This window comes from Cetorhinus maximus, chromosome 24 (assembly GCF_964194155.1).
Source record: "Cetorhinus maximus chromosome 24, sCetMax3.hap1.1, whole genome shotgun sequence".
Classification (NCBI taxonomy): domain Eukaryota; kingdom Metazoa; phylum Chordata; class Chondrichthyes; order Lamniformes; family Cetorhinidae; genus Cetorhinus; species Cetorhinus maximus.
The window spans coordinates 38,863,677-38,883,175 of NC_135902.1; the positions used below are offsets into that span (position 1 = coordinate 38,863,677).

At 45.8% G+C, this 19,499-nt stretch overlaps 1 protein-coding gene across 4 annotated transcripts in view; it reads left to right on the forward strand.

Annotated features, from left to right (window-relative positions):
• The first annotated feature begins 332 nt into the window (after positions 1–332).
• card14 (caspase recruitment domain family, member 14) overlaps positions 333–19,499 on the forward strand; it is a 107,457-nt gene continuing 88,290 nt past the window's right edge. Inside the window, exons 1-3 of one of the 4 annotated variants that reach the window (XM_078571058.1) lie at positions 333–614; positions 1,880–2,117; positions 13,426–13,541. The gene's annotated coding sequence lies outside the window, so the exon portion shown is untranslated. Of the gene's footprint in view, positions 615–1,064; positions 1,140–1,879; positions 2,118–13,425; positions 13,542–19,499 lie in introns of those variants that run through there. The other 3 variants (XM_078571056.1, XM_078571060.1, XM_078571059.1) reach the window with 3 other exon arrangements.

The window sequence follows — 19,499 nt, forward strand, 5'->3', positions numbered from 1 at the left end:
AATCTAATTCATTTGCCCACTGTCTCATATACAGCAGCAGCAACAATTGTATTTGCATACCATCTTTAACACAGTATAACACCCCACGACACTTCACAGAGCACTTTCAAACAAAATTTAATATCGCACCACATAAGGAGATATGAGGGCAGGTGGCCAAAAGCTTAGTCAAAGAGGTGGGTTTTAATGAGCATTTTAAAATAGAAAAGAGCAGAAGTGAGGCTGAGATGTTTAAGGAGGGAAATTCAGAGCCTAGGGCCGTGGCAGATGATTAAAAATCAGGAATGCTAAAGAGGCCAGAATTGGAAAAGCGCAGATATCTTGGAGGGTTGTACAGTTGCAGGAGATTAAAGATAGTGAGGTGTGAGGTCACGGAAAGATTTGGAAACGAGGCTGGGTATTTTGAAACAAAGCATTGCTGAACAGGGAGCCAATGTCAGTCAGCAAGCACAGGAGAGCTGAGTGAATGGGACGTGGTATGTGTCAGACCATAGGCAGGAGAGTTTTGGATGACCTCAGATCAATGGAACATAGAACATGGGACCTCAGCCAGGAGTGCATTGGAATGGTGGAGCAGATGGTGCAAAGGACTTTGGTTACAATGCAGCATTGAGGTAAACCAACAAGAAGAATATAGTTTTGCATACTAATGATGCAATTAAACAGTGTTGAATCATTAACTGCTTTAATCAAATAACATGGCAACGTCTTCACTTTTGCATCTTTATCTAATCGTAGGATGGTCCAGCTGAGATTCAATCTGTGGATTTAGTTCGATTTTAAACACTTCTAGTTAATATTGAATAGGACTGGGTTATGGACTTTGCTTCTTTCTTGCATTCCAGTTCTTTTTTTGTCAAGTATTAATTTCCAAATTAAAGGAAGAAATCAGCTTTGCATGAAGGTCTTGTGAAATTATTCCTAAATATGGGAATCCTTAAATCTAGAATGAGTTCTAGTGGTTATGCCTAGCCATTCATGGGCATTAACACATATTGGAGTGAGCCGATTGGGTGGGGAGGGAGGGAAATGATTTTCAGTTATATATTTATTTATGTAGAACCTTTCCTGTCCTCAAGATGTTCAAATATGCTTCTGAACCAACTTATTCAGCTTGAAGAGCGGTCATTTGTTCTTATGTAGGTAGTTATTATATTTTATAACTTATTTTATAATAATAGTAGGCATAGTGCATCTTGGTCAAAAGCACTTTCTCAAAAAAATAGTTGAATTGTTCAAAGTCCAATTTGAAATACATAAGAAAGAATAAATATCATTGTAGTTGGTTTGAAACTGATTAAGCATCTGTTTGGCACTTCAATTCTTTCAATCCTGTCTGATGTTAAAGGGTAGGTTAAAAAGATGGAGCATGTTTTTGGTTCATTTACCAAAGAGTCGTCCTCATTTTTCTGTCTGAAGTCTTTTCTGATACATCAATATTTCTGTGCAGCCTGCATGCGGAGGCATAGTGATCTTGTGACATGTAAAGGATACTACTTTTAGTGTGTTGGTTTTGATTGTTTACCTCTACATGCCAGTTATCTTGGTCATTGATCATTTTATTTCATAGTCCTCCAGTCAACTGTCTACCATGGTAACCTGTGCACTGATTTTTATCCATGGTTTGTGGTCACAAATGCAGATTACAGGCTAAAATATTTCTGAATTAAATATAAGCATTCCCAGGAATGTACCTCCTGATTCTTGAGAGGCAGATGACTTCCTTTGTCTTTCCACTACTCCCAAAGGCGTTCTAATTTATTATCAGCTAGCACTGTAGCACTCTTGATTAAAGCTTTAAGTGAGAAAATACTGGTAAATGTGACTGGAAACAGAAATAGATCAGAAACTCAACAATCCTGTTTCATTATTCTGTCAGACACATCAAATGACTCACCCAAGGGACCTTTGCAACTAATATTCTCTGCTCCTCGTGAACAACACTGCTGTGAGGAAATCTTATCAATTGGCTTATTTTCATTATAACGACATCCTGAACATTCTGTACAAAAGGATATTTGAATCATGCAAGTAAAATGCCAAAGATTTGGCGTTTAGATAAAAACGGAAAGCTTCAGAACAACCTCGACTAGACATTAACGGGGTTAAAGAGAAAGGTAAGCAACTCTGGAAATTGAATGCACCTTCAGTTTGTGAGACAGCTGCTTAGTAACCATTTAACACATAGGTATCTAGAGTTTTGCCAATGATCATATCGCTTTTTAAAATCCTCTTTATGTTATCTGTAACGTAATATAACTAGCACAGTTGCATAGTTGTATTGATTAACCATCTGGAGGGAGCTTTTTGAGGAGGATGTTGGGATATATTATCTGAAAATGTAAATATAAGTTATCTACTATTCCTGCTGTGCCTGTAAGCTTAAAAACAAAAAACTTTGAAATCATGGACATTTTAACTTTAGGGTTACATTGCAATGCAAGGTAACATTCAGAAGCTCTGGGTGAACTTTTGTTTGAATTTTCTTTTGGCATAATAATTTTGGTATGTCTAATATGCCTAGTTACTGAGGGTGTAGTAAGGTAAAAGGATTGCTTTTCTTTTTGGCAGAACATCTGAAATGTCTACATAGAATTATATAAAATTCATAGCACAGACACAGGCCATTCAGTCCAACTTGTCTGTGCTGGGGTAATACTCCACTCCTTCCATTCTATCAACCTCTTCTCAGCCTTTCAGCATTTTCTTCAGACCCTCATCAAGTTTCATTTTGAAAGGATCGAATTTATTTGCCTCAACCATTCCTAAGTAAAGAAGCGTCTCCTTATTAATCACTCCCTTGTATTTTTGGCCCCTAGTTTTGGATTTTCTCACAAGTGTGCCTGTCCAAACATTTATAATGTTAAAGTCCTTGATTTCCTTATCGACCCCGCACTGTGCAATAAATAAAGCAATATTAGTCACTATTTATACTGCTAATCATTGGAGCCCAGCTCACCGTCTATTACAAATGCTGCCTGGTGATGTGATTTTTAAAGTATATGTTGGGATCACAAAGGCTCTGGAGGATGTGTAAATGAAGATATAGCTTATAAATGCTATCGGAGGTCTAGAAATTAGGTCACGCAGTTTGTCTAGCACTACGTGACCACCTAATCCCCAAAACAGCAGACTGGAAGTGTACGGCTAGCAATATTGGATAACAAATAACAGAAATCTTTGACCCATGCCCGAAGCAGGTGTTCGGCCTTTTGCTTACACAAATAAGGTCCTAATAGCTGCTTAGGGTAGCCAGCCCCCTAGGATTGTGCTGGAGTCTCCAAGAATTGGAAATTAATCTCCAGCACACTGCTGGGAGCACTCCCAGGAGAAAGATCATAGGGGAATTTCAAAAGAATAATTTTCTTTAAACATTTTTGTTTGCTAATTATAAAAATATTGGTGATGGGAAAGAAGAGACTGTTTGATTGGCGGGCAACAAACATCCAATTGAGTAACGAAGAGTTTGCTTTCCAGTTTGTTGTGGGAGGGCGGAACGCCATGCTGATAGACATGTTGGATGACCAATGGGAGACTGTTTGGGTGGAGCTGTTGGGGAGAGGGGGTCATCCATTGACGCCTCCAGGAATTCATCCGGCCAGAATTGGCAACCCTATTTCTGCTTGCAGTCCCCGCTGCTATTTTAGGTTGCTCTGAGGCAGCCATCACAGGATGTAGTGATGGAAACAACCCTATAGGTTGCCTACACAAATAAGCTAAGTTACTTGCCTGTAAACAACACACCAAATCACCACAATCCCAACAGGCCCCAAAAGGTCCGTGACCTCTGACCTCCCTCCCCATCCCCATCCAAATGTGATTCTCCCTACCCTGCCACAAGGCCATGACTAGAAGCAGCTCGAAATTCCTGCATTTACCTCCTGGGCTTCCTCCTGCATGGCCAAATGTCTGATAATGAATCTGAGGTCCAATTTCTGGGACAACTTGGACCTCACCATTTGTACGCAGAGCAGGCTCCCTGCATGAGGTGGGGAGCATCCTAAAATGGGCTCTTCCAAATTTCAAGGTAACTGTGCCTGAATATTGCTCCAGATTCTTAGTCCACATGAAGCAGGTGCTGCTTGTGGGAACCACGATCACCACGTGCTCTTTTTCTTCTGGTAGCTCTCTTTCTCCCTGTCGACTTAGCCGCCTTTTTTGCCAACCCCACACCTTCTGCACCTCAGCGGCATTGCGCATCTCAACCCATGCCTCAATACACCTGCTCCTGAAACTGTAATCCATGCTTCTGTTACCTCCAGACATGACTATTCCAAAGCTCTCCTGGCCAGCTTCCCATCTTGCACTCTCCATAACTTGAGCTTGCTAAAAACTCTGCTATTCATACCCTAACTTGCACTGTTCCATTCATCCATCACCCCCGAGCTTCCTGACCTACACTTGTTCTGGCAATGTGTTACGATCCTTGGCCAGACCCCGGGTTGTGGGGGAGATCGGTTAGGGACCAATAACATAATATTTAAAGTAGGCAAAGTTTAAGATTCAAGACGCTTATTCCATGGATTTTGAACAAACAAAAATAAACCTTACTATACAAGTTCAGAAAGATAAAACAATTTACAATATCTATCTTAAATTCCTACATTCAGGATAAGTATGAGATACATGTGAATTAACAGACAAACTGTGGTCGAACACACCACACCACAGAATAAATGACAGATGCGACCAAAGCAGATCCCATGGACCCAGACGTTAGTCACACTGTGAGTCAACCAATCTCACTGAAACTCCGTCTTTCTCATGAGGGTTTCCAACCCATGTATGCCCGAGTACACTCAAGCATCAACTTACAAGCACAATTTCAGATCTTCGGATGTGCCAAGCAGAACTCCACTGCTCCAAAGGGGTACTTCGCCCCAACAGCCCACAGTACGGAGTCACCAACCTTCGGCTGCCTTCGTGGGTCTTCTGGGTTTCTCTCGAGCCCACTCAAGTCTTCTCCCCGCAGCCCTTTCTCTAATTGCAGCCTGTTTCTCTGCTCCTCTCTTTTTCTTAACTTAACTGGGACGTCTCCCTGTCCCTCTCCCTTATCGCTTACCTGGGACACTTGCCCAGGTCCAGGAGGAGGCTCCACAAACATCCCTATTCTTGATGATGGGGGAGCTTAGCACATCAGTGCAAAAGGCAGTGGATGATCCATCTCAGCCTCTTTCTGAGGTCCCCAGTATCACAGATGCCAGTCTTCAGTTAATTCAATTCACTCCACGTGATACCAAGAAGTGACAGAGTGACTAAAAACTGACTGTTTAAGAAATGGTGTTTGCTAACCCTTGGACTGATCTAGTGACTTAGCAGAACACACCAAGCGGGTCTCACCCTTGTTACTAGACAGGAACAAATGTAACAAGCAGTAGGACATCCTGTACCTTAAATGTTACAATCTCCACAGACTACAAGCTTGCATAGCACACAACAAAATGAATGGATTTCACAGCACAATGCCTTAATTTTAAAATTCTCACCCTTGTTTTCAAATTCCTCTTGGGCCTCACCCCTCCCTAACTCTATAACTCCAGTCTTACACATAAGGAATAGGAACAGGAGTAGGCCAAATGACCACTCTAGCCAACTGTGCCATTCAATAAGATTGTGACTGAACACATACATCAACTCCACTTTCCTGCCTTATCCCCATATGCCTTGATTTACAGTGCCTAAAAATCTATCGATCTCGGTCTTGAGTTTTTTCACCAAGTGTTTGGTAACTTTTCTGTAAAAGACCTTGGGGTGTTTTCCTATGTTAAAGGCAGTATAGATCCAAGTTGTGGTTTCATATGTTTACAGCTGTCTCCACTGATTCTGGCCACTGCTTCAGGCTGAAGCAGACTGTTCACTGTCCTACTTGGTCTTGACCTGAGCTTCTGATATCATATCCTCTCCATCACAAAAGCCACCTACTTGCTGTGTAAATTGTTATTGTCAGGCACCGAATAAATATAGCTTAAAGAACGTTTTACTCAATAACAAGATCACCTCGTTCAAATATAGCTTGTGATAACTGATTAAAAAAACAATCTACTGTTTGTTAAGTCTATTGCCTGAATGAAATGCATATAATTTCAGAAGCTCTATTGGTTCCCTGAGGTTTAGGTTACAGCAGAATGCATTCCAAAGGAGATTATTGTTGTGCTATTTGAAGAACTGGCCTTGTCAGTCAACCTAACACTTGGGAAATTCCGTTCAGTGAAAGTCCGAGATTCTTTAACTTAACTTCCGATTTTCGAAAATAAAATTGCAGGTTCTACTTTGGATTATAGAAACCTAACAAAATATTATTTAAAAGGTATTTTTCATTTCCCATTTTACTCAGGTTTCACCAACTGCATAGTAAGAAAGTTAACAATAGAGAAGTGCTAATGCAGCACAAGATGTAAACAAGAATTAAAAAATAACTATGGCTTGGAAATTCAATGGAGTCATGGCTATTTTATCAGCATAAACTTGCCATCTCAGCATCTAATATGGCACGCTCATTTCGAGGTGGAAGTGTGCCACCCACCATATTGGCAAATGAATATGAATATGCAGTTATAGGTCTTACACCTATGCTCCCTTTGCAATTTGGGCTGCCTTGAATTTAGGGGGCGGCAGGGGCGTAGTAATAATGTCATTGGATCAATAACCCAGAGGCCCAGGCTAATACTCTGGGGACATGAGTTCAAATCTCACCACCACCGCCACAGCAGCTTAAGTATCCTCTGAAGTGGCTGAGCAAGCCATTCAGTTGTATCAAACCAGTGCGAAGTCGAAAAGGAATGAAACCAGATAGGCCACCAGCATCAACCTAGGCACCAGAAATAATAGCTGCAAACTCAGCCCTGTCAACCCTGCAAAGTCCTCCTTTCTAACATCTGGGGGCTTGTGCCAAAATCAGGAAAGCTGTCCCACAGACTAGTCAAGCAACAGCCTGACATTGTCAAACTCTCAGAATCATGCCTTACAGATCATGTCCCACCAGCGCCATCAACATCCCTGGGTATGTCCTGTCATACCGGCTGGAGAGACCCACCAGAGATGGTGGCAGTGTGGTATACATTTGGGAGGGAGTCACCCTGGGAGTCTGCAACATTGACTGTGAACCCCATGAAGCCTCATGGCATCAGGTCAATCATGGGCGACAAAACCTCATGTTGATTACCACCTACTGTCCACCTCCCCACCTCCCCCCCCCCACCCCCACCCCCTCAGCTGATGAATCAGTCAATACTCCTCCATGTTGAACACCACTTGGGAAAAGCACTGAGGGTAGCAAGGGTGGGGGAACTTCAATATCTATCACCAAGAGTGGCTCGGTAGCGCCACTACTGACTAGAACTCGACCAGCTCAAAGGATATATCGGCTAGACCGGGTCTGCGACAGGTGATCAGGGAACTGACAAGAGGGAAAAGCCTACTTGACCTCATCCTTATCAATCTGCCTGTTCAAGAAGGCAGCTCACCACCACCTTCTCAAGGGCAACTAGGGATGGGCAGTAAATGCTGGCCCAGCCAGCACCGCCCACATCCTATGAACAAATGGAAAAGAATACGATAAGGGCCAGCTGTGTTCTGGAGAACTTGATCTGCATGCACCCTAAAACAGCTCTCGCTGCTGGAGGCCACCTACAATGAGGCAAGTTTATTTTGAGAATTCTTAGTTGAATGTGAATATTGCTGGAAATGGCTGGCAAAAAGACAAAATTGGTGAATAACATCAAAAAGGGATCACAACCTTAAAGCAGACTGTAGACAGACATTCATTGGAAGGAAAGACTGCTGGAAAATATAGGAGAGGAAAGCAGAGTGGAAATGGATGGTGATATAATGGACTAGATACAGTTGACCTTTGTGGAAAGTGTAAGGGCAGAGCAGGACAGACCGAGGTGGGGTTCCATGACAGTCAGCCTTCTGGGAATAAGATGACACCAGTGAACGAGTTGAATGTGGAGGCTCGAAGAGCAGGAGTGTTCCTCTCAGATGCACTGCAGTGTCAAAGATTGTTTCCTGGCTCTCCTTAGGCCCCTTCCAGATTGTTTTCCTCCTTTTGCTTGCCCCCCTTCCCTCCTGATTGTTACCTCTTTGCCTCCTAAACGCTTCTGCTCTTCTGTTTGGACTTACTTGAAGGCTGCTATCAGTCACGAGCCAGCCTAAAATTTAAATCGTCTTCACCCGGGAGCTGCATGCAGATACACAGTCGTGGCTGCAAATCAATAGTTGCATGTAAGTGAGCCTCGAGACCCAATATCAGGTGTGTCTTGGGCCATGTGACAGGTCAACCCAATTTCTACACTTCTGAATTTAGAGTGAAAAGAATGAACTTGCATTTATATCGGACCTCTCACCCTCAGGACATCCCAAACCACTTTACTACTAATTAAGTTTATTGTTTGAAATATAATCAGTATTGTAACATAGGCCAGAAGTTTGAGGTCGGCAGGCCAAGGAGTGGCCGGGAAATGACCCACCGCCCGCACTCGGCCCCCGACCGCAATTTCACGCTGGTGGGCCAATTAAGGCCCGCCGAGCTTGAGCAGCGGGTCCCCAATGGTCGAGAAGGGGCAGGGGCCTGTCAGCCATCAGGTCCAATGGTGACCTGGCAGCCGGTTTAAAACTAGCACAGTCAGGCCCTTGAAGGCTGCCAGCAAGGAAAACGTCTTCGGTGTTGTCAGTAGGAGAGTAAAAAGTTATGGATACAAATGCAGATGCCAGGCGGGAGGGCAGGTTGGATGGGCACTCGGTCCCCCGTTTTTCTGGAGTGCCTCACGGTCCTCCTGGAGGAGGTGGCTGCCAGGAGGGACACCCTTGTCTCCAGTGATGGAAGGTGGAGGCCACTGCACCTTACAGAAAGAGCTGGGGAGGGCGGTGCTGGTCAGCAGCCATGATGTGGTGCAGTGCACCTGGGTCCAATGCTGCAAGAGGTTTAATGACCTGCTGCGCTCAGGAAGGGTGAGTACCGTGTTGGCATGGATCAGTGTGTTGAAGTGTTAAAGTCTGGTTGTCCCCCCCCGTGGATCTCAGGGGTGTTAGAGTCTGAGTGCCAAATGTCAATGATGCCGGAGCTGGCCAAGTGGGTGAGCCCTGGCTGCTTGGCCTGAGTGCCTTGCGGCTCGAGGGCCACGACTCGGATGTGCCCTGCAAGGTGTTCCTCAGGTGGGGTTGGCCAGGCTGCAATGGCGCTGCAGGTAGAGAGTGGACTGATCAATGCTCCTCTGTCCTTTCAGGTGAAGACAGCCCATAACAGCATTGAAAGGCCGCAGACCAGCAAAGGCCCCGCTAACCTCCTAAACCTAATCAGATACGAGCAGGACGATTTAGAGTTGGAGAGGCTCCACGCACCTCAGTCAACTGGCCACAGAGAGGCTGGGATGTCAGACAAAGGTAAGACTGCAGTGCACAGAGGTGAGAGTTTCAGATGGTGCAAACATTCTTGTGTAGTCTCCTCATTGATGGGAGCCTCAAAACTGGATTCCCCATTGATCACTGAAAGACGATGGCACCAAGATGCAGCTCTCCATGGTCTCACCAGGGTGCCTGGCATGCACAGTGACAGGGTGATGACTTTAACTAATGACATGTCATTGTTCTCCCTTAGATTTGGCACCACGCACCCAATCGCAGGACCCCGAAGAGCCACCCCTGATTCCAGAGGACCACCAGGCTCCAGGTGCACTTGAGTCACACCCGCTCTCTGAACCAGGCACCAGTGCAGATACCAGCACCTTGGTGGGCATTAGATCTTTGGCTAGAATGCCGGTGCACAGCGGTGAGGGTACTTCACACTCGCTTGAGGTGCAGGCGAAGGCAGAGAGTACCCAGGGCTCCGGCAGTCAGACCGGAGACCAGGACGATGCTCAGTCGAAGGCAAATGATGAGCCTCTGGAGTCGTCCATTAGGCGGCAGATGCTGGATGTCCAGCGAGATGTGCGGAAGGATCTGGCAGAGATCTATGAGGATCTGCGTGCCATGGTCTCCATTAAGGAGGAGTTATGTGGAGCATCAGCACTGCGTTGACCCTCATCCCCGAGCGCACTGCCTCCTCCATTGAGAAAGTGGTGACTCTCATGGAGAGGCAGCTGCAGGAACAAAATCAGGGATTGCGCTTGGACCTGGCACGCCCTGCAAGCCCTCACACAAGTACTGACCTAAATGGTTTAGTGTCCATGTGGGAGATGGAGGAGGCACCCAGTATCCCAGCTAGATGCCTGTCCATCAATGGTGAGCATGAAGGTCCAGAGCAAACTCACGTTGGTACACGAGCTGTCTGGCATCTCTGTGGGCTCCTCTCAGGGCACTCTGGATAACAGCAGCAGCTCCTCCACCCCTCTGCCAGTGACCGTGGCATCTAATGAGGCTGCAGCGACTGGGGAGATGCCACCCATGGAACTGGCCGCTCTCTCCCAGGCGGGGCCAGCACAGGCTCCACTGGCTAGAGGACAACCACCAAGATCATCATGGCCAACAGGACAGCAGAGTCAGCAGGCTGTCTCCAATACCAGTACCAGCGAGGTGGGGCACCAAGACATAGCACTTGCAAGCATAAGTTTAAGGCACCATGAGCACAAGAGGGAATGGTCGTGGGTGATCTTCTGTTATGCAATGTTTTGTTTAATTTATCTGATCTGGGGTTGAAGACCAGAGAAGGTTCTGTTAATTTGTTTTGACTGTCAACTTGAGATAAATTTTCTTTTGTTGTAATGGCCTGAGTATGTTTCACCTTTTTTATTTAATGTGGTGCAGGGTATGCCAGTATGTAATGCTGGACTTGGGTGGTTCAAAACTTTATTGAACAGGCACTGAGTGGACTTTGGGGTCAAAGGAAAGGGCCATTTCAGACATCCGGCTCAGAGGCGGCAGCCCTGGCATGAGGTGGTAGCGCTGAAAGGGCGTTCGATCAAGGCATCCCTGGAGGTTACAGACATCTGCCTCCACATCCTCAGTGTTCTCCTCTTCTGACTCACTGCTGGGTTCATTATTTGTGGCCTGTGCAGCTGCGTCAACATCCTCTTCCTCCAGTGGGACCCCCCCCTTGCCAGTGCCAGACTGCAGGCAGTGTAGCATGCGACCATGATCAGTGACACCCACTCAGGGGGATATTGCAGTGCTCCCCCTGAACGGTCCAGGCATCAAAAGCGCATCTTAAAAAGACCTATGGTCCTCTCTATCACTGCCCTTGTGGAGGCTTGGCTCCTATTATAACGCTGCTCTGCCTCTGTTCTTGGGTGGCGGAGAGGCGTCATAAACCACCTTTTCAAGGGATAGCCCTTGTCACCCAGCAACCATCCATCCAATCGGGCTGGAGCACTGAAGAGCCTCGGCACCTGGGAGTGTCTGAGGATGTACGGGTCATTTGAGCTGCCTGGGTACCTTGCACAGACTTGCAGAATCAGCATCCTGTGGTCACACACTATCTGCACGTTCATGGAGTGGAAGCCCTTCCTGTTGACAAAGGCACCGGCCTCACCTGCTGGCACCTTGATGGCCACATGTGTACAGTCGATTGTACCTTGGACATGGGGGAACCCAGCAATCGCTGCAAAGCCTCTGGCTCGCTCTGTCTGGCTGGCCTCGTCCGTACGGGAATGATTGAAAGTCAATACCCACCTGAACAGAGCTTCTGCCACCAGCTTGATGCAACTGTGGACAGCTGATTGGGAGACTCCACACAGATCCCCCACTGACCCCTGACAAGAGACAGAGGCATAGAAGCTGAGGGCCACTGTGACCTTCAGAGCCACTGACATGGGGTGTCCACCCACACAGTCGGCGGTGATGTCAGGGCCCAATCATCTGACAGATGAAGGTTACGGTGTCCCTTGAGAGGCGGAGCCTCCTTCAGCATTGCACCTCGGACATGTTGAGGCAGCTGAATCGCTGCCTGTAAACCCTGGAAGCAGGATAGTGGCATCTTCTGCAGCCCCTACTGCCTTAGACTGCCAGCTGGCCCTGTGGCCCCTGCGCCTGCTCCTCTCCTCCCACAGGTCCCTCCCCTGGAAGCTGCATTGGGAAACCTGGCCTCCTCTCCCTTCTGCCCCTCTCTTCCTCCCCAGAGGAGGTGCCACCAGCAGAGGCCACAATCCCCATCACCAGGGTAACAGAAGGCTGTCTGATACCTGGAAGGGTCCACGTGGTCTGAATTCTCTGGGGTCCTTGGAGATACCAAGGAGACCTGAAATGAAGCCTGGAAATGCTAACAATGAAGCCCCGAACAGAGATGAAGCTGCCAAGTACCAACAAGTCACCAGCAGCAAACTATCTACCAAACTGCACACTACTCACACTGGCAATGCTGCTGACCCTTTTTATCCTGCCTGTGGATGAGGTTTTTGAAATTGTAGGCTGGCCATCTGCCTGTTTTGCCCGTGCAATGAGCACGAAATCGCACAGGCAACGAAAAATCTGTGTCAATTGACTTTTTAATGGCCTTAACTAGCCTCTTCATTAATGGCGGGCGCAGCTCCGGCACCAACGCATGCCCGCTGAGTGAAATATCGCGCGAGTGCGCGAATACGTCGGGATGCTCACCTGATGTCATTGAGCGCTATTTTATGCTTGAACATGTCGGGCACGCACCCGCACGCCATGCAAAATATTCTGCCCTTGCAAATATGGTAGCCAATTTATGCCAAGCATAGACCCATAAACAGCACTTAAATAAATGAGCAGATCATTTGTACCAGCCCTGCAGTGTTAACTCTGGTTCGTACCACAAATGCCGCCTGACTTGTTGAGTGTTTCCTGCGTTTTCTGTTTTTATTTCAGATTTCCAGTATCTGCAGTATTTTGCTTTAGTTTTAGCTATGTTAGGTGTTTGTTGAGGGATAGATATTGGCTAGAACACAAGGGAGAACTCTGCTGCCCTACTTCAAATAGTGCCATGGGATCTTTAATATCTACCTGAGAGACCAGGCCCTTAGTTTAACCTTTCATCCAAAAGAAAGTACCCCAGCTGTGCAGCACTCCATCGATACTGCACTGAAGTGCCAGCCTAGGTCATGTGCTGAAGTGTGTCGATTGGGACTTGAATCCATTACTCTCTGAAGCATAGGGAAGAGTGCTATACTTACTGAACCGTGGCTGAGACTCTAGAGAATGTCTTTCTGCACCATTATGCAAAATTTAGAATGCTTTCCTCAGTGAGGAACCAAAAAAAGATGCCAAAGGCCTTGTTTAATTATCTGCCCAGATAGTTACATATCAAATCTCCCCAGGAGGCCTTACATATCTGAATTCTCCATACTATACATAGTATAGTAATTGGAGCAGTAAACAGCTGAAAGAAAGAACAGGCCATACCAGAGCATGTATTAGTGCGTCATTTCCTTTTCATCTAGGCAGTACATACCGTTCATTGCTGTACTTCTTTCATAAATTCAATCTTTTTTTTTTTCCCTTTCCTACTTGGGTTTCTTGACGTGTTCTTAGCAAACCGGTTTATCTACTTTCCATCTAATGTGTCTTCTACCTTCACTAAGAAACTGAAATGTTGCTCTCTCTGAGGTTAAAGGAAGCAGCAAATGCCAAGGTATTCCCATCTGCAGGTTAGTAAAATATATTTTTCATTAAACACGTGTTGTTCGATTGAACTATGATCATTTTAGATGATGTTTAAAACAAGCTATTATAGACATTTCCTTTTCGATCATTGTATAGAATCTACTTGCCAGAAAGGAATTTAATCTGTTCAATCACTTCAGCAGTTTACTGGGATTTCATTATTCATGCCAATGCATTAAACTGCTTCAAGAGCAATTCATGGTCATTTTTCTTTAATTGAGTTGTTTACCAGCATTCCACTGTTGCCTGCTTGATTTTCTGTCAAGATTAATTTATGATGATTCGGTTTTAAGCAAGTTGCTAGAAGAGCATAAGTGACTCATTGATTTACACTTTAAAATTTATGTTTTATGTAGTCCAATTTCTTCTGAGGATAGTGTTATGGCCAGATGAGGAGTGATAGAATGGCTCCCCTCCCTTTCCACATCTCGGTTGACTGCAACAGGTGTTTTTAAAAGAATTTGTTTACCAATTCAGAGAGTGTTTAACTGTGTAAGTGCTGTGACTGTAAAAGACACACACAGGTCAGGTTTTCATGTAAGTTTGAAAAGAAAAGGAAATAGGAAAGGAAAGAAAAAAGGAAATCTTCACACTGAGGATGCTCTCCATCATGTTGTGTGGCACTACCACCATGCAAAATGGGATAGATTTCAAACAAATGTAGCAGCCCAAGACTAGGCAAGCATGTGGCGCTGTGGGCTATTGGCAGCAGCAGAATTGTACTCAACTACAATCTGTAACTTCATGGTCCGTCATAACCCCCACTCTACCATTTCCATCAAGCCAGGGATCAACCCTGGTTCAATGAAGGGTGCAGGAGGGCATGCCAGAATCAGCACCAGGCATACCTAAAAATGAGGTGTCAACCTGATGAAACTATAACACAGACCTCTTGCATGCCAGACAGCATAAGCAGCACGCAATAGACAAAGTTAAGTGATTCAACATCCCACGGATCAGATCGAAGGTCTGCAGTCCTACCACATCCAGTCGTGAATGGTGGTCGATGATTAAACAACTCACTGTAGGAGGAGGCTCCACAAAAATCACCATCCTCAATGATGGGGGAGCCCAGCACATCAGTGCAAAATATTTGCATTTGCTATAATCTTCAGCCAGATGTGCCGAGTGGATGCCCTGCAGGGGTCCCCAGCATCACAGATGCCAGTCTTCAGGCAATTCAATTCACTCCACATGATATCAAGGAATGACTGAAGGCACTGGATAGTGCAAAGACTATGGGCCCTGACAATGTTCTAGCAATGGTATTGAAGACCTGTGCTCCGGAGCGAGCCGCGCCATTAGGCAAGCTGTTCCAGTACAACTGGCATCTACCTGAAAATGTGCAAAATTGCTCAGGTATGTCCTGTACACAAAAGGAGGATAAAATCCAATCTGTACAATTACCACCCCATCAGTCTGCTCTCAATCATCAGTAAAATGATGGAGGGGTCATCAAACAGTGCCATCAAGCGGCACTTGCTTAGCAATAGCCTGCTCACTGATGCTCAGTTTGGGTTCCACCAGGGTCATTCAGCTCCTGGCGTCATTACAGCCTTGGTTCAAACAAAGGCAAAAGAGCTGAACTCCAGAGGTGAGGCGAGAGTGATTGTCCATGATATCAAGGCTGCATTTGACCGAGTGTGGCATCAAGGAGCCCTAGCAAAACTGGAGTCAATGGGAATCAGGGGGAAAACTCTCCACTGGTTGGAGTCATACCTAGCACAAAGGATGACAGTTGTGGTTGTTGAAGGTCAATCCTCTCAGTTCCGGGACATCACTGCAGGAGTTCTTCAAGGTCATGTCCTAGGCCCAATCATCTTCAGCTGCTTCATCAATGACGTTCCTTCCATCATAAGGTCAGAAGTGGGGATGTTCACTATTGACTGCACAATATTCAGCACCATTTGTGACTCTTCAGATACTGAAGCAGTCCTTGTCCAAATGTAGTAAGACCTGGACAATAAACAGGCTTGGGCTGACAAGTGTCAAGTAACAATTACGCCACACAAGTGCCAGGAAATAACCATCTCAAACAAGATAGAATCTAACCATTGCCCCATGACATTCAATGTCATTACCATTGCTGAATCCCCCATTATCAACATCCTGGGGGTTACCATTGACCAGAAGCTGAACTGGACTAGCCATATAAATGCTGTAGCTACAAGAGCAGATCAGAGGTTAGAAATCGTGTGGCAAGTAACTCAAAGTAACACCGCAAAGCCTGCCCACCATTTACAAGGCACAAGTCATGCGTGTGATGGAATACTTTCCACTTGCCTGGATGAGTGCAGCTCCAACAACACTCAAGAAACTTGACACCATCCAGAACAAAGCAGCCCACTTCATTGGCACCCCATCCCCAAACATTCACTCCCTCCATCACTGATGCACAATAGCAGCAGTGTATACCATGTACAAGATTCACTGCAGGAACTCACCAAGGCTCCTTAGACAGCACTATCCAAACACACAACAGTTACCATCGAGAAGGACAAGGGCAGTGGACACATGGGAATACCACCATCTGGAATTTTGCCTCCAAACCACACACCTCTCTGACTTGGAAATATATCGCCGTTCCTTCACTGTCACTGGGTCAAAATCCTGGAACTGCCCTCCTAACAGCACTGTGGGTGTACCTACACCACATGGATCTCAGCGGTTCAAAAAGGCAGCTCACCAGAGGGGCAAATATAGACGGGCATTAAACGCTGGCCTAGCCAGCCATGCCCACATCCCATGAATGAATGAAAAATATTTGTTGTACTTAACACCAGATCTATAAAAAAATAATAGCCCAGATCTTCCGGTCTCCGGATCATCAGAGACCAGGCGTAAGACTAAAGATACGTGTCAGGACCTCTCTGAAGTCCTGACCCACTGTGGGAATTTCCTGGGAAGTTTGAACTTCCAATGGGCAATTCCCCTGCTCCCCAGGACTCTCCATGAATGTCTCCAACTCTAAGTAAGAGTCGGAGACTTTGGACAGTTCCATGGAATTTTACCTGGATAGTTACTCAGGAAATATTAGACTGAAAAATCCTACTTTAATGCCTGGGTAACCACAGAACTTACCCACCCACTCCCCCACCCCAGTCACTTACGCTGATTTCTCCGATTCCCACTAAATCCCTCACTACCCCGCTACCGACCCGACCCAACCCGATTACACTCCTAGACCACCTGACTACCCCACTGACCCTCTGACTACCCTCCAACTCGACCCGACCCAACTGCCCGCCTGACGAGCCCCACAACCAGACTTAACTACCCCCACCCCCTGACAACTCACTGATTTGACCTGACTAGCCTCCAATCTGATTACCTCTGACCCACCTACCACCTAACCCACTTGCCACCCTATTGGCCTGCCACCTTACCCAGATGCCACCCTACCCACCTACCATACCTACCTAACACCTCACCCACCTGCCACTCTTACCCACCTGCCAACTACCCATCTGCTACCCTACCCATCTACCACCTCAGCCACCTGCCATCTTTCTCACCTGCCACCTCACCTGCCTGAGGGGTGTTGCAGTCTGCATTGCTGGAGAGGCCTGGTCAGAAGACCTGGCAAGAGATGTGGAGCAGGGTCTAGGCATGGAGGAGTTCAAGGGAAGCGGCAGTTTGACGGCGATTGCCTTTCCCGCGGAAGATCCAGGCCAATAAAAAAAAACTCCAACTCATACTCACCCATGCATCCAAGAGTAAGATACAAGGTAGGTCAAATTGTTTCAGAGTGTCCAAAACGCAGGTCCGATCATATGCAGGTCCTATAGATCGATGCCTTGAATTGGTTTAGGCCGTGTTCGGTGATTTTCCTGGATTCTGCCTCAAGACGATTTAAAGACTTGATGAATGATCTCCGGCTTTTCCTCTGGAGTCAACAGCTGTTTGGTTTAAGGTGAAGATGCTGCCTGTGGTGTTTAGCTGTTCAGGTGCAGGCAGAACACAAGCTTGCAGAATGGTTGGAGAGAGAGAGAGAGAGAGGAAATCCTCTACAAATATAAAAATACCTGGAAAAACTCAGCAGGTCTGGCAGCATCTGCGGAGAGGAACACAGTAAAACGTTTCGAGTCCGTATGACTGTTCAACAGAACTAAGTAAAAATAGAAAAGAGGTGAAATATAAACTGGTTTAAGGGGGGGTGGGACAGGTAGAGCTGGATAGAGGGCCAGTGATAGGTGGAGATAACCAAAAGGTGTCATAGACAAAAGGACAAAGAGGTGTTGAAGGTGGTGATATTATCTAAGGAATGTGCTAATTAAGGGTAGAAAGCAGGACAAGCAAGGTACAGATGGCCCTAGTGGGGGTGGGGTGGGGTGAAGAGAAGGGATCGAAATAGGCTAAAAGGTAGAGATAAAACAATGGATGGAAATTATCCTCTTCTTGCTGTTACCCACTCGAGGTCTTTCTGGTCTCTGACTAGCAGTTTCTTTAAGCTCTTAAACAAAGAGTTAACTGACTATCACATGACCTCCATTCACAAACTGAGCAGTTACCAAATATAGTCACAGCAATCTGGGGAACCCTCATTGCAGGCCCATTGTTCATAATGATTAGATTACATGGCTGGTGGAGCCCCCTTCTCAGCCAGGGTCCATTGTCGAAAGAGATTGAGTTTATTTGGTCCGCACCAATTTGAATAACAGATGATGTCTGTGATCTGTGAATGGTTCAGGGGATGAGTTATTTACTTTGGCTTATATTGATTATGTCTAGTGGCCTATTTCCAGACAGCACAGCTTCTTTCTGAGACTTTGAAATTTGCAAGGTGAAGTTATATAAATGTTCGGCCATCTTAAGAGCTGTTGTTTAGTTCACTTAAAAGGCCATTGCCAGCTTTTTAAACTTATCCTGGGGTTTCAGCCTCCTGAATAAATAAAGTCACTTTCAATATAAAACATGGTTTTATAACAGTACTATTATTAATGTAATTTGATTTGTTTATGAATAATTGCACCTGTAATGCCAATCAGCCTTATCTTTTTCTATAGAGTCTCCATATCAAATGTAATGATAGGCAATAGCCAGATTATCAGTACTGTGAGCAATTCTGAGCACCACACCTTAGGGTATACAGGTACAGTGTCTCAAATCTGGACCTTTTTTTAAGCTGCCATGCATGAATTTCAATTATTAGATGAGTAAATTAACTGGCTAAAAGCAAAATACTGCAGATGCTGGAAATCTGAAACAAAAATAAAAATAGCTGGAAAAACTCAGCAGGTCTGACAGCATCTGCGGAGAGGGATACAGTTAACGTTTCAAGTCCGTATGACTCTTCACCAGAACTGAGGAAATATAGAAATGAGGTGAAATATAAGCTGGTTGAGGGTGGTGGGACAGGTAGAGCTGGATAGAGGGCCAGTGGTAGGTGGAGGAAAAGAAGAGATTGCCAAAGATGTCATAGACTAAAGGACAAAGGAGTGTTGACGGTGGTGATATTAGCTAAGAAATGTGCTAATGGTGACATTAAGGATAGAAAGCAGGACAAGCAAATGGCAGATAGCCCTAGTGGGGGTGGGGTGGGGGGAAGGGATCGAAATGGGCTAAAAGGTGGAGATGAGACAATGGATGGAAATACATTTAAAAATAATGAAATAGGTGGGGAAAGAAAAATATGTTAAAAAATTATAAATTATTGGAAAAAGGGGGATTGGAAAGGGGTTGGGGATGGAGGAGAGAGTTCATGATCTGAAGTTGTTGAACTCAATATTAAGTCCGGAAGATTGTTAAGTGCCTAGTCGGAAGATGAGGTGCTGTTCCTCCAGTTTGCGTTGAGCTTCACTGGAACATTGCAGCAGGCCAAGGACGGACATGTGGGCATGAGACCATGGTGGTGTGTTGAAATGGCAAGCGACAGGGAGGTCTGGGTCATGCTTGCGGACAGACTGAAGGTGTTCCGTAAAGCAGTCACCTAGTCTACATTT